General features: G+C 46.5%; 1 protein-coding gene across 7 annotated transcripts in view; it reads left to right on the forward strand.

The window, feature by feature from the left end:
• Nucleotides 1-5,690: 5,690 nt before the first annotated feature.
• The window catches only part of SEMA5B (semaphorin 5B), a 473,766-nt gene continuing 467,257 nt past the window's right edge, over nucleotides 5,691-12,199 (forward strand). For 6 of the 7 annotated variants that reach the window (XM_077320455.1, XM_077320456.1, XM_077320453.1 and 3 more), the window contains exon 1: nucleotides 5,693-6,674. The gene's annotated coding sequence lies outside the window, so the exon portion shown is untranslated. Of the gene's footprint in view, nucleotides 6,675-12,199 lie in introns of all 7 variants that reach the window. The other variant, XM_077320463.1, reaches the window with a different exon arrangement.

Genomic DNA, 12,199 nt, shown 5'->3' on the forward strand with positions numbered 1-12,199 from the left:
CCTGATGGCTTTAATATGCTGAGATTTGGAGGGGCAGGGTTAACAATAACCTGAAGAGCGGGGATGTTCTGTCTCTTTAAAGACAGGCTTAATGAGATATTAATCACCAGCTGATGTTATTTACCTTGAAAAGCTCCAGCTGCCTAGAGGCAGTCATTTTCCCCCCAGGCCTGCTGGAAACTGTATTAGTGACTTTGAAATCTTTAGCCTGTCTACTTAGGATCCTTCTCATCTCTACACAATGGGTGCAGGTAGAGGCAAGGGTGTTAAAAAAAGCACTTTCAGTAAACTTCATAGTTTCAAGGGAAAGTTCTGCAAAAAACAAGTGGAACTGTCTGTGCCAGCCAAAGGGACATATATAAAAGAACTCTGAATTCACATTAGCGCCCTTTAAATGGCAAAGCTTGCAGAAAGTCTTAAAAATAACACAGCAAATACATTGCAGCATAATGCACTCATTTTGTCATATTATTTGTACTAGTTATCTAGGTCATAATAGGCCTTTTCTACCAGCTGCTGAAAGCGGCATTAGGAAACTACAGATAATAGCTCGAGAACACAGCAAAAGTGTAACCATTGATATATCCAGTGGCCAATAGTTTTATTTTGCTGGAGTATAAAAATAAGGCTCAAGAAGTTGCAAAATAAATTAATTAAAAATAAATCAAGATGCAGTGTCTTTTTTAAAAAAGCTTAACGTTAATTGTTTTTAGAAGCTGATCACAGTATATGAATAAAAAGCATTCATATATAAAATTAACACTGTGACAAGCCAGTCATTATTTGTTTTTGTAAAGACCTGCAGCCCAGCACGGTGCTGTACACTGAAAACTAATGGGCAACTTTACAACTAAAGCAGAAATCTTACATACACATATTTGGGAGAAGGTTTAAGAACTCGGATAGACACACTATAGAGTGACTATTATTATTGAAGCTTAGTAAGACAAAAAAAGCGAAGTTGCAGCCATCACCCACCATGCAGGTAGATGAGAAACAAATAAAGGGTTTTGTTTTATAATACCACAGGATTTCTGCATTCCTGTCCATAGCTCCAGACTGCATTTAATTCTGTATTGAGCTACTGTAACGTAGAATTATATTTGGGGCTATTTAATAACTTTGAATTGGTCTATAGTCCTATTTCATTTTAACTTGGCACTCTTTTATCCTGCTTGTTCTTCCAAGGAGCTCAGGTCAGAGTTCTCGCCTCTTCCATTTTACCTTTTAACCAAGAAGGTGACGGCAACTTAAAAAATCAGAAGATGGAGGTGCAGCCATGGAAGAGCTAGAAAGGAGTCTTTAAGTGTAAGGATGTGTCACTGGTGCCCAAGATCAGGGTAATTCAGACCGTCATATCCTCCAATACTAAATAGGGTGTGAAAGTTGGAGGGAAGAAAACAGATTAATTTAAAATGTGGTGCTAGAGCAGAGTTTTACTGGATACCATGGACCACCAAAGCCAAAAATGGGTTCTAAATCAAACCACGCCTGAATTCTCCCTAGAAACTAAAATGACTAAACTGAAGTGCCTTTACTTTGGTCACATAATGAGAAAACAAGCCTCAATGGAAATAGATAATCATGGCAGGAAAAATTGAATGTAGTAGGAAAAGAAAACCTAACATGCGATGGATAATATTGCAGACTAGGGATTCTCTGTCAGGGTCTCCTGGGGCTCCCCAGGTTTTGTCCTATACGCTGCCTTAATGGACTCAAGCACAAGCTACTCCTAGCATTGCTGTGAAAGCAGGGAACCTTCTGCTTCCATTGACTTGGAAGCAGAGGCGGTTTATTCTACTAGCACAAGTAACAGGGGGGGGGGGGAGACCTGCTGTTATTTTTCCTCCACTCATTGTGCTTTGCTAAAGTCCCACAAATCCTTAAACTGGCTCTGGTGATATATGCCCCTTGAATCCTTAAACCAGGCATGCCCGGAAGTGGTGTTCTTGCGTGCACCTGGGAAAGGGGCCAGAGCCAGGATGCCTCCTGCCTCAAAGTCCCTTCTTTCTTCCTCCATTCAGTCTTCCGCAGGTGTGGCAGGAAGCCGTGGCCAACAGACATCACTTGCATCCTGGTTTTAGGGCTCCTCAAACCCTGGAAAATATCCTCCACAATCGAAAAGTTTAAAAAGGCTACTGTAGACCAAAAAATCATGCATGCGCTGCCTTGTAGGGCCACAATGGTGCAAAAAGGTAGTTGCAGTCCACAGATCCTCATGGACCCTTGGGTTTTTTGCTTTGGGTCATCCTGAACTCACCATTACATCACATATAAAGTCTGTAGTCACAGATATGACCACAAAAATAATGAATTTGCTGCTTTGTGGTGCCCCAATGGTGCAACGGCATAGTTCCAAAGCACAGATCCTTGTGGATCCTCAGGATTTTTGAGCTGGATAACTGAGATCCACCATCTAATCAAATTCCATGTCTGTAGCCCCCAGATCTCGCCACAGAATGTATGGATGCACAATGACACAGACACACTGCAACAAACTTTCGGAAACAGGGATCTGCATGAATTAGAAATGTTGTGTTACGTTGCCTCAGACTCATCATCAGATCATATATCATGTCCATAACCACAGATTCACAAAATCACACACCCACACCTTCATGGCAAAAGTATTGTTCCAAAGCCTGGATCCTCATGGATTCCTAGGATTTTTGTTCTGAGTCACCCTAAATTCACCAACAGATCACATACACTGCCCAGAGCCACAGATTTGAACATAAAATCACAGATCCACTTTGAAATGTGTTATTGATTCGTCATCAGATCATATATTACATCTATTTTGTTGAACTATCATGAGTATTCAATACAGTGTTTGTACCTTGGCAATGTTCTGTGGTTTTTGTGGTTCCTTCTATGGTCACAGACAGATTGCACTACAAAAAATCATGGCTCCACTGCTTTGTGGGGCCTGCAGTATGCTAAAACATTGTTCCATCCAAAGCATGGATCCCAGGGATTTTGCATTGTTTTGCAAACTCACCATCAAATCACGTATCTTCTTCATGGCCAGAGATTACACCACAAAAAGTGACATAATCTGCAGTTAGACTTCCAATACCCTTCCCCCCGCAAAAACAGTATGTAGATGAATTAATGTAAAACAGATTATTGCTTTTCATGATTGTGATCCATTTCCAGATAAGACCATGATCATCTCTGCCTTGGGTATTTTTATAGCTTGGTGGCATCAGGATGTTCCAGATGCAATTATTTACAATGGGAACTGTGGTTATGAATGTGATTTCTCATTTTAATACCGTGTTCACACTCATGTAGAATTGTTTCAGATACTTTTGGGGGCAGGAGGGTTATTCCATGAAAATTGGTGTGATCTTACAATTATTTTGTTGAACTATCATGAGTATTCAATACAGTGTTTGTACCTTGGCAATGCTCCGTGGTTTTTGTGGTTCCTTCTATGGTCATGGACACGATATGTGCTTTGAAGATGAGTTTCGGGTGACCAAACTGTGGCTCTTTAGATGTCCATGGACTATGTGGGGCCACAGAAAAAATACTTAGTAGAGTATTATGTATAGCTCTAGAGCCTCATGTGGGCAGGGTGGTAAGGCAGCAGAAATGCTGTCTGAAGCTGTCTGCCCAAGAAGCTGAGAGTTCAATCCCAGCAGCCGGCTCAAGGTTGACTCAGCCTTCCATCCTTCCGAGGTCGGTAAAATGAGTACCCAGCTTGCTGGGGGGTAAACGGTAATGACTGGGGAAGGCACTGGCAAACCACCCCGTATTGAGTCTGCCATGAAAACGCTAGAGGGCATCACCCCAAGGGTCAGACATGACCCGGTGCTTGCACAGGGGATACCTTTACCTTTTATGTATAGCTCTAGTAGAATGACCAAAGTTTATAGAGACTGGAAGTCTGAAGCAGCCATTAGCTGTAAGCAGGTTGCTCCTTGAAATCCACAAACACAGGATAAGGGAACAAAAGGCTTATTGCTATCTCCCAAGAATGCTATTGTTATCTTCAAGGCTGTAAAAGTTGCAGATTTAGGTATGTGAATATGTAAAGAAGGGCCATTTGGGTGCCATTCTCAGGGGGGGGGGGTGCTTGAACATGGAATTCTAGCACTCTGTTGCAATTCCTATTCTGTGTGGTCTTTCCCAACCGATCAGAATGGGTTCAGAACAATTGCCCTGAGACCCTGGCCAACACAGAGGTGCCAAGGTACTTGATGATGATGATGCATGGACCAGTGGAAAGGTGTAGATTGTAAAACATTAGAAAAGGAATGTTACAGAAGATCCGTGCCAGCCAGTACCAGATCTGTATTTCAGCCCTGATGTGATCTCCCTATGTTTACACAAATATACTTTATTTTTAGCTTAATCTGGGAGACTCTTCTCTGATTCTTCGGGTTATTGGTTTTTGTAATTGGTTTTGCTTAATCTTTCCCACACCTTGGTGTTACTACTAAGATTACCATGAACCCCTGCCATGAAGGAGCTCTTGGTAATGGTAATCCATGGACATCTAGAGTGTTTGATGAGAATCCCAGGGTGGCTGCAGTTTGGCCACCCCAGGTTTCTAGTCCAAACTAGGGGTGCCAACCTCCAGGTAGCACCCAGCATTCCACCACTGTTAGCAGCCATCTCGATGTCCAAGATCAGTTCCCTTAGAGAAAACGGTCCTTCTGGAGGGAGGACTAGGCTGAATCTGCCCTCAGGCTCCACCCCCAAATCTGCAGGTATTTCCCAACCCAGAGCTGGAAATCCTAACCCTAACCACTCCACCACCTTTCAACGTAATGCTTGGAAGCATTTTCAAGGGCCTGCAAAAGAGGAGGGGGAGGGAGTCACCCTTTGGTGTGCTCCAGAGAGATTTTCGGAAACAGTGCCTAGAACTCGGACGACAAGACTTTGCACTCCACAGTTTATTCAATCTATATCCTGTATGTTGAGGGGGTGGGGAATCAACTAGCAGTTCCAGGGTCGCTATGCAGGGGCAGCAACGGGAGACCGCCTGTGACCGTCTCCTGCCACGAAAGCCCTGCGGGGGTCGCCACTGGACGGCCCTTTCCACCGCCCAAACAGTGTAGTGAAACTGCCCAGCAAGGGCAGGCGTGCAAAAGCGCGTAGCCTTTCACCCGCTACGCTTAAACACGCTTGTCTAGAAGCAAGTTCCTTCGAAACAAGCGGGGATTTGCTTCCGACTAAAGCGAATGCACGAGCCCGTTGCAAATCTGCAGTCCCCTCCAGCAACCTTCCGTTCTGTACTCCCCAAGCGCCCCCTAGCACCATGCCAAGAGCAAGGAACCAAACTTCGCTCGGTTTTGGGGACGGCGCGCGATCGCCTCCCTGAGCCCCCTCCCCGCGACTTCGAGGGCCTTTGTAGGAAGCGCGCCGCCACAAGGATCCAGCCGTCTCCAGGCCTGCATTTGCAAGCCTTAACCCCGCGAGCGAAGGAGTTCCTTTAATTAGTCCCTTACTGCCCTCTACGGTTCAGGTTGCTCTTGCAAAGCGAGGTCTTCGGCGCTCGCCGTCGCCACACGAGCCACCTGCGCATGCACGGAGAGACCCAGCAAGGGAGCGGGGAGGCTGCGAGGCAGGCAGGAGAGCCCCGCTTGCTCTTTCTCTCCCAGCGACTGCACGCGAAGGCTTCTGCGGGGCTCAAGTTTCCAGTCGCTGGAACTTCCTCGCATGTCGAAGATCGCCTCGCCGCCCCTTCCTTTCCTTTCCTTTCCTTTCCTCCAGCACGCTTCCCGCCGCCAGTTCAATCCGGCTTCCCAGCAAGGACCCGTCGCGCGATCAGTTCTGGTTTGAATAATGCTACACGCCTGAGGAGTTAAATCAAATGCATATTCTCGAGCCGAAATCTCCCTTTCCCCGTTTCTTTGTGTTCCTGTCCTTTGCCGCTCACCCCAAGCGCCGATCCTCGTTGCGTGCACTGCCATTGTTTTCGCGCGTAGTCTCGCATGCGTGCAAAACAGGAATCCACGCGGCTGGTTTAAAACACGCACTCACTCACTCACACACACACAAGTCCCTATAAACGGTCGCCCAAAGAGAGAGGCGTTCATCGCTATGAGAGTCACTGATGCAAATGACGCCTCCTGGCTAAAACAAGACAAAGAGAAGAGAACCCATCAAAGTGAAGACTGTGGAAAGAGCTGCTTCTTCTGAGACGTCCTTTCCCGCACACGCGCCGGCTGCTCTTCGCCGAAGGTTCACACGTCTCCCGTGGCCCCCGGGGTCTGCGTGCTCGCAGGGGAGCTGCGCGCCTCCGTTAACTCTGAATGGGTCAGTTGACACCGGCGCGGAGTGGGGCTTGGCGCTCTCGCTCCCTCCTTCCTTCCCCCTCCTCGTCTCCACCTCCTCCTCCCCTCCGGCTGGAAAAAGGGCTGAAGCGCCGCTGATAGGAGCCTGGGCTGCTCCTGCCTGGGAAGCAGAGGGAGAGACTGGAAAGTCCAAGGCGGCGGCGGCGGATTGCAGGGGGGAATCCTGCTCAGCTCGGCTTTGGTTTCCTGGACGGTCCGAGAGGCTTATAGGATCGCGGGGCTCCTGGAGAGTGGGATCTTCGGCGCCCGGGTTTCCCGCCGCCCACCCCCGTCGCCGGCACGGTCACCTCCTTCAGGGCAAGATGAGCGTGTGAATGGCCGCGCCGCCGCCGCCGCCGCCGTCCAGCACCACATCACAAAAGGGTGAGTGCAGCCACATCCACCATGATTGGTGGCACGGATGCGAGAGGGGAAGCATTTCATCTCCCCCACCCCGTGTGCAGGAGGAAGTTGCAAAGTTTAGGAACTTGAGTTTGGGGGTGGAAGAGGCATCGGGCGTCAGTGCCTGGCACGAAGGATGGAGAAGCGAAGAGGAGACTTTGAAGAGACGGCGATTGTTGCTTGGGGATCGCGGGGACTCGCCTTCTGGTGTAGTGGCCAGAAACAAAAGCAGAGAGAAAAGGACCGGGAGGAGGGAAGTGATTTTGCCGTGGGATGCACCGTCTCCTAGGCATGCCATGGACCAGGTTAATGCCCCCCACCCCACTAGGCACGTTTTCCCCCGGGGCTTTGAGAAAGGGCTTGGAATCAAGGGTGGTCTCTCCCCCCCCCCCCCCTCCCCAGTTCAGACTTTGAGACGGAATTCACCAAGAGCTTGGTCAGCGCCGCCCGATTCATTGCAAGCTTTTCCTCGCCCCCCCTCCCTTCTGTTAATCGGCGTTTTAAGGAAAAAGAGAGAGCTTGGGGATACAGCAGGGTGGCTTGCCTGAGGGGCCGATTGAGGAGCCAAAGATATTAATATTTCTCGCGCTCTCTCTTTTTGTTCAGATGGTAATTTGCCTTTGTGGTAGGGGTGGCCCATTAACTTTCCGCTCACGTCCTGATGAAGATCAAAAGCGGAGGGGAAAGAGAGAGAGAGGGGGAAGCTTGCATGGCTCTCTGGCTTCATGCATTGTTGGAAAGAGGAGGAAGGGGGGATCCGCCGAGGGGAGAAATCCCACCAGCTCCGAACAAAATCTTAGGAGATCCAGGATAGGCACGGACCGCCCTGACCCCTAGCCACGCATTTTAAAAGTTGCTGGTTTCCATTTCTGGACTGCTCCACTTGCTGCATTGGTGTGGCTCCCTTCATTCCGGATGTTGCTGATCCTGGAGGGGCTGGCGGGAGACCCTTCCAAACAAGCTGATGGCTCCGGGGTTCCAGTCATGCAGCAGAATAAAGGTGGCTGCCCCTGGAGCCTGCCTGGTTTGGGGAGAAATGGGGTAGAGCAAGAGGTTACAGTGGCCCTCAAGCACAGGTTTCTATGCCACTTGGACTTTTAGCATTCAACCCCCCCCCCCCAATTGAACAAATTTAGCTGCCAATTCTGAAACATGTGGAATTTCAGCACTTTGCTCCCTTGTGCCAAATACAGACCATCTCACCTTGTTTTTTTTAAAAAAGCCCCCCCCCCAATCTGTTTCTGATTGAAAGGTAAAGTTTTCTTTTTCTCAAATTACTCTTTCCCCTCCCTCCTTTCTGTGTAGTCACTGATTTGTGGGATTGATTGAACTGCAGGCAGGAAAGAGCAGATCCTAGCTGAATGAGCCTCAAGTTTGAACAAGGGCTGCTATTTTTCTTCACTTCGCTTTCTAAATATTTGACTATTCACTGGCCTGAGATATGGGGGGGGGGTGGATTGAAAGAAAGGGAGGGTGGATGACTCCAGTGGTCTTTGAAAAAACAGCATTGTTCACCAAAGAGTTAACTTGGCTTTGTTAGTATGTGTCGTACCTATAATGCAACTAAGGAAAATATTCTTATCAAATGACAGAAAGAAAGCACAGTGGGAGGCGATCAGTTCTACTGGTATTTAAGCAAATTACTCAGGGTTTAAAAATAGCTGTTTGGGTGATTTTTTTTTACATCAACTCCTTGAATCACGCATTTCTTCTGACTTCTCTGACTAAAACTTTTCCTCCCTCTTTCAGATTGGATTGCATGATTAATAACCTCTGCAAAGTAGCATAGATCACTGGAGGCTACGCATTGAGCCTGGAAGCATGTTAGAGGAGAAGTGTTAAGGAATTCCAGTGGGTTCCTGCTATGTGGGATGGATTTAGTGTTTATCACCCTATCACCCCTGCAGTGGGTTGAGATAAGTGAGCTTTCAATGAGTACCCAAGCTATGCTTTAAAAAAGTCCTAAGAGAACTGCAGAAGAGAAGAGACACATATATTTCCCTTCATACTCTGTGAAAATGTACCCAGTAGGAGTGAAGAAGAGGTTGCACCGAAATGTTTTCTGCTGTAGATTGGAGGGTAATACAAGCTCCCCTATTTTAAGCTCCTTGTTTGTTAAGGGAGCGTCCTTTATTTCAGAAAATGATTGCTAATTCAGAGCGTAAATAACATCCCTCGCCTGAGAATCTGCATTTTGACCATCATAAATGTCAAATCATATCTGAGAGAATCCCAGTTCCATGGAATTTGGTAGAGTAGACTTTTCAGCTCCACGCGGTCCCAGATCTTTGAATTTTCATAAGATTCTCTGTCTCCACGTGTTTGGGGGGGGGTGACTTTAGTGTCAGTCTAGAGAAAACCTGGTGAATGTCTGGCCAACTTGAAGAGGTTGAACTAAGCAACAAAAGACAAGGTTCTTTGTTGACCCTAGCCTTTGCTTAATCACTGCGTTCCTGTGAGCAGTCTTGAGGCTGTTTGTCACAGTGGCTGAAAGAAGAGACTGAGTTTAGGGGATCTTCCTTTGTGATGTTGTGTTTGCGGCACTCTGGTGTGCATTGTTAGGTGGGGGTGATGACACCTATCATGTATGCATCCATGTATCATTTGTGTTAGTGCAGCAGTATGCATGCACCTTTCTTGTATATATTTGATATACAATAATGTGATTTCTGGAAAGATGTCCCTTTTCCTTCCTTAGTCTCATGTACTGTGTGTGTGAGGCAGGGTGGGGGCTAGGATTGAGATGTCATTTAATCCTGGAGAAACCTTTTTGAATATGTATATGTTATTTTAGAATTTGTTTCTGTTACCTACGTGGGGGTGGGTGTTGCACAGAGGGAGCTGAGAGACAAAGAACAGGGATAAATTGCCCAACAGTTTGTCCCAAAAGTAGAAGAAGAAGAGTTGGTTCTTATATGCCGCTTTTCTCTACCCAAAGGAGTCTCAAAGCGGCTTGCATTCACCTCCCCCTTCTTCTCCCCACAACAGACACCTTGTGAGGTGGGTGAGGCTGAGAGATCCCTGATATTACTGCTCAGTCAGAACAACTTTTATCAGTGCCGTGGTGAGCCCAAGGTCACCCAGCTGGTTGCATGTGGGGGAGCGGGGAATCAAACCCGTCTCGCCAGATTAGAAGACCCCACTCCTAACCCCTACACCAAGCTGGCTCTCAGTATCCTAAGATGGGCTTTCTGAGCCCTTGGGAGAGGTCGGGCTGGAATTTCCACCCAGGGGGGCTGGAAATGGTGGGCAAGACCAGGAGAGCATCCATGGGAACTCTGCTGTGGTCAAAATACTGCTTGCATGGGACATAATTTCCCTAGATGTGTAAGTAGCCAAACTTAATAGAAGCTTTTTTTTTCTTCAAAAGAAAGAACTGGCTGTGTCTTCTGTTAATTGACAATCTGTTTTACAAAGGATACCCAGCTGTTGCATGAGACGAATGATAGATATCTGTAGCTGTTTGTATCTTCTAGCTATGGAGTTAGATGAATTTTACCACAACCGGACATCCAATCAAACATCCTTGGGGGGATCATGAAGAAGTGGTAAACTTTAGTCTTGCGCATGACCAGAAACATGTTTGTGATCATTGAACCCTTAAAAAAAAAGCAGTAGCTATGATGTAAATTATTCTGTGATTGCAGAAACCTATTTAGGGGGAGAGTGTGGAGAACTCTGTGGAATGCTTTCTCTGAAAGTTTTCATGGAGACACTGTATGTATGTGTTTGTGACAGTCCAAAGAAGAGATTTCGGCCTAGTGAATCTTGACCCTATGCAAGGCATAGACAGATCTATGAATCAGCATTGGCAGGGCTGTGAAGAAGTCTAGGGGGATAAAATTTGGTGGTCCTCATCACCTTTGGGGCTAATATAACCTGGGGCCCATGCACCCTGGCAAAAGATTTTGATTTATATAAGGTTTGCAATGGGTCAGGGTGTTGTAGGCAGATTTAGAGGGAAACACTTTTCCTCTGGAGGCTCCTAGCAACCGTGGGTATGGGGAGTGAGGTATGAAGGAAGCAGGCATTGCTTGTTCAGTGCTTGCTATGGTGTAGTTTGTTTAGGTCTGTAGTAAAGCCCCTAGAGCAGGGGTAGTCAAACTGTGACCCTCCAGATGTCCATAGACAACAATTCCCATGAGCTGAGGGCTGCAGTTTGACTATCCCTGCCCTAGAGAGTCTGTAAAGCCAAAGTGAGGTGTGGGGACACAATATACAAAAGGTGGTGGTGGTGGATGCACAGTAATTGAAACTGGTTCTGCTTTAAAAAGAAGTATAATGCAGTCTTGCAGCCAACTTTTGGATATAATGTCCCTTTGGTTTATTTATAAACATTGGTTTATTTCTCCTCACCTGCCACCTTCTGCATTACCTGTCAGGCTTACATGATAGTTTTGCATGTACATGTACAGCTGAGAGAACTTAAAACAAATTTTTTTTTTGGAGTCTAGAGGCTGTTGACGTTGCTTGGCAAAAGGGGGCAGCATCAAACAGTGCCTTACATTCCATGTCCATATACTTTCTCAGGCAGAGAGTGATATATGCTGTTGCATGCCACCAGCTAGTAATTTTGAGTGATCCCACTGAAACAACTCTGCTCTAGCTGTATTGCTGCTCTGAGTAGAGGTTGTGTGAGGAAGGCCTGCATTGCTTTCCCAGAGAAACGGCAGGAGAGTTTCCTTATGCTAAATCAGTTCATAGCAAGTCTCGATTTGTCACGGATGCATGTTGAATTAAAATTAATACTATATGGTTTCAGTCCAAGTTTTAATTAAAAAGCTTCCCTTAAAATCTTAAGCCAAGGGAGATTCAGAATGGCATCGACAGAAATCCTCCTTATTTGTAATGGCCTGAAGGACCAATCAGTTTTCAGTCGACTCGCGTCCAAATCCTAATCCCTCTGGTGAAGGTGTGTTGTAGAATCCAGCCCTCCGTTTGGTCTGTTCATAAAAATCTTCCACACTGTTTTCATCATTCCTTTTCACATTAGAAAGAGAAATGAACGTTTTGTTCTTTTTGTCCTTTGCTTCTTTTGAGAACTCATTTAATTTCAGCCTAGCAGGATGTTATTGATCAGGCACACAGATTTTTTTTTTCTCTCCCTCAAAGTGCATTAAAAATATTTAACTCACTCCTTACCAAAGAAGTTGCGATAATCAGAGAAGAGAGTGTTCTTATTGTGAAGGAGCACATTTCTTATACGATTTGGCCCCAAAGATGTACGTCTGGCCTCAACCAGGGCCGGGACATTTTCCATCCTGGCCCCTACCCCACCTGGTGGAATGAGCCCCCAGAACACACCTGGGTCCTGACAGAACTGGTATGTTTCCACAGGGCTTGCAAAGTGGAGCTCTTCCACCAGGCCTTTGGTTGGGGGCAGAGGAATAATAACATTGACTGGACCTTCTCTACTAGAAAGATGCCCCCTGAATATACTCTGGTTCTGGAAGAATTATCATAAAATGGAACTGCTGATGCTGCTAGTTGATACTGTTTTAATTGAA

Source organism: Paroedura picta, chromosome 2 (assembly GCF_049243985.1).
Source record: "Paroedura picta isolate Pp20150507F chromosome 2, Ppicta_v3.0, whole genome shotgun sequence".
Lineage (NCBI taxonomy): Eukaryota > Metazoa > Chordata > Lepidosauria > Squamata > Gekkonidae > Paroedura > Paroedura picta.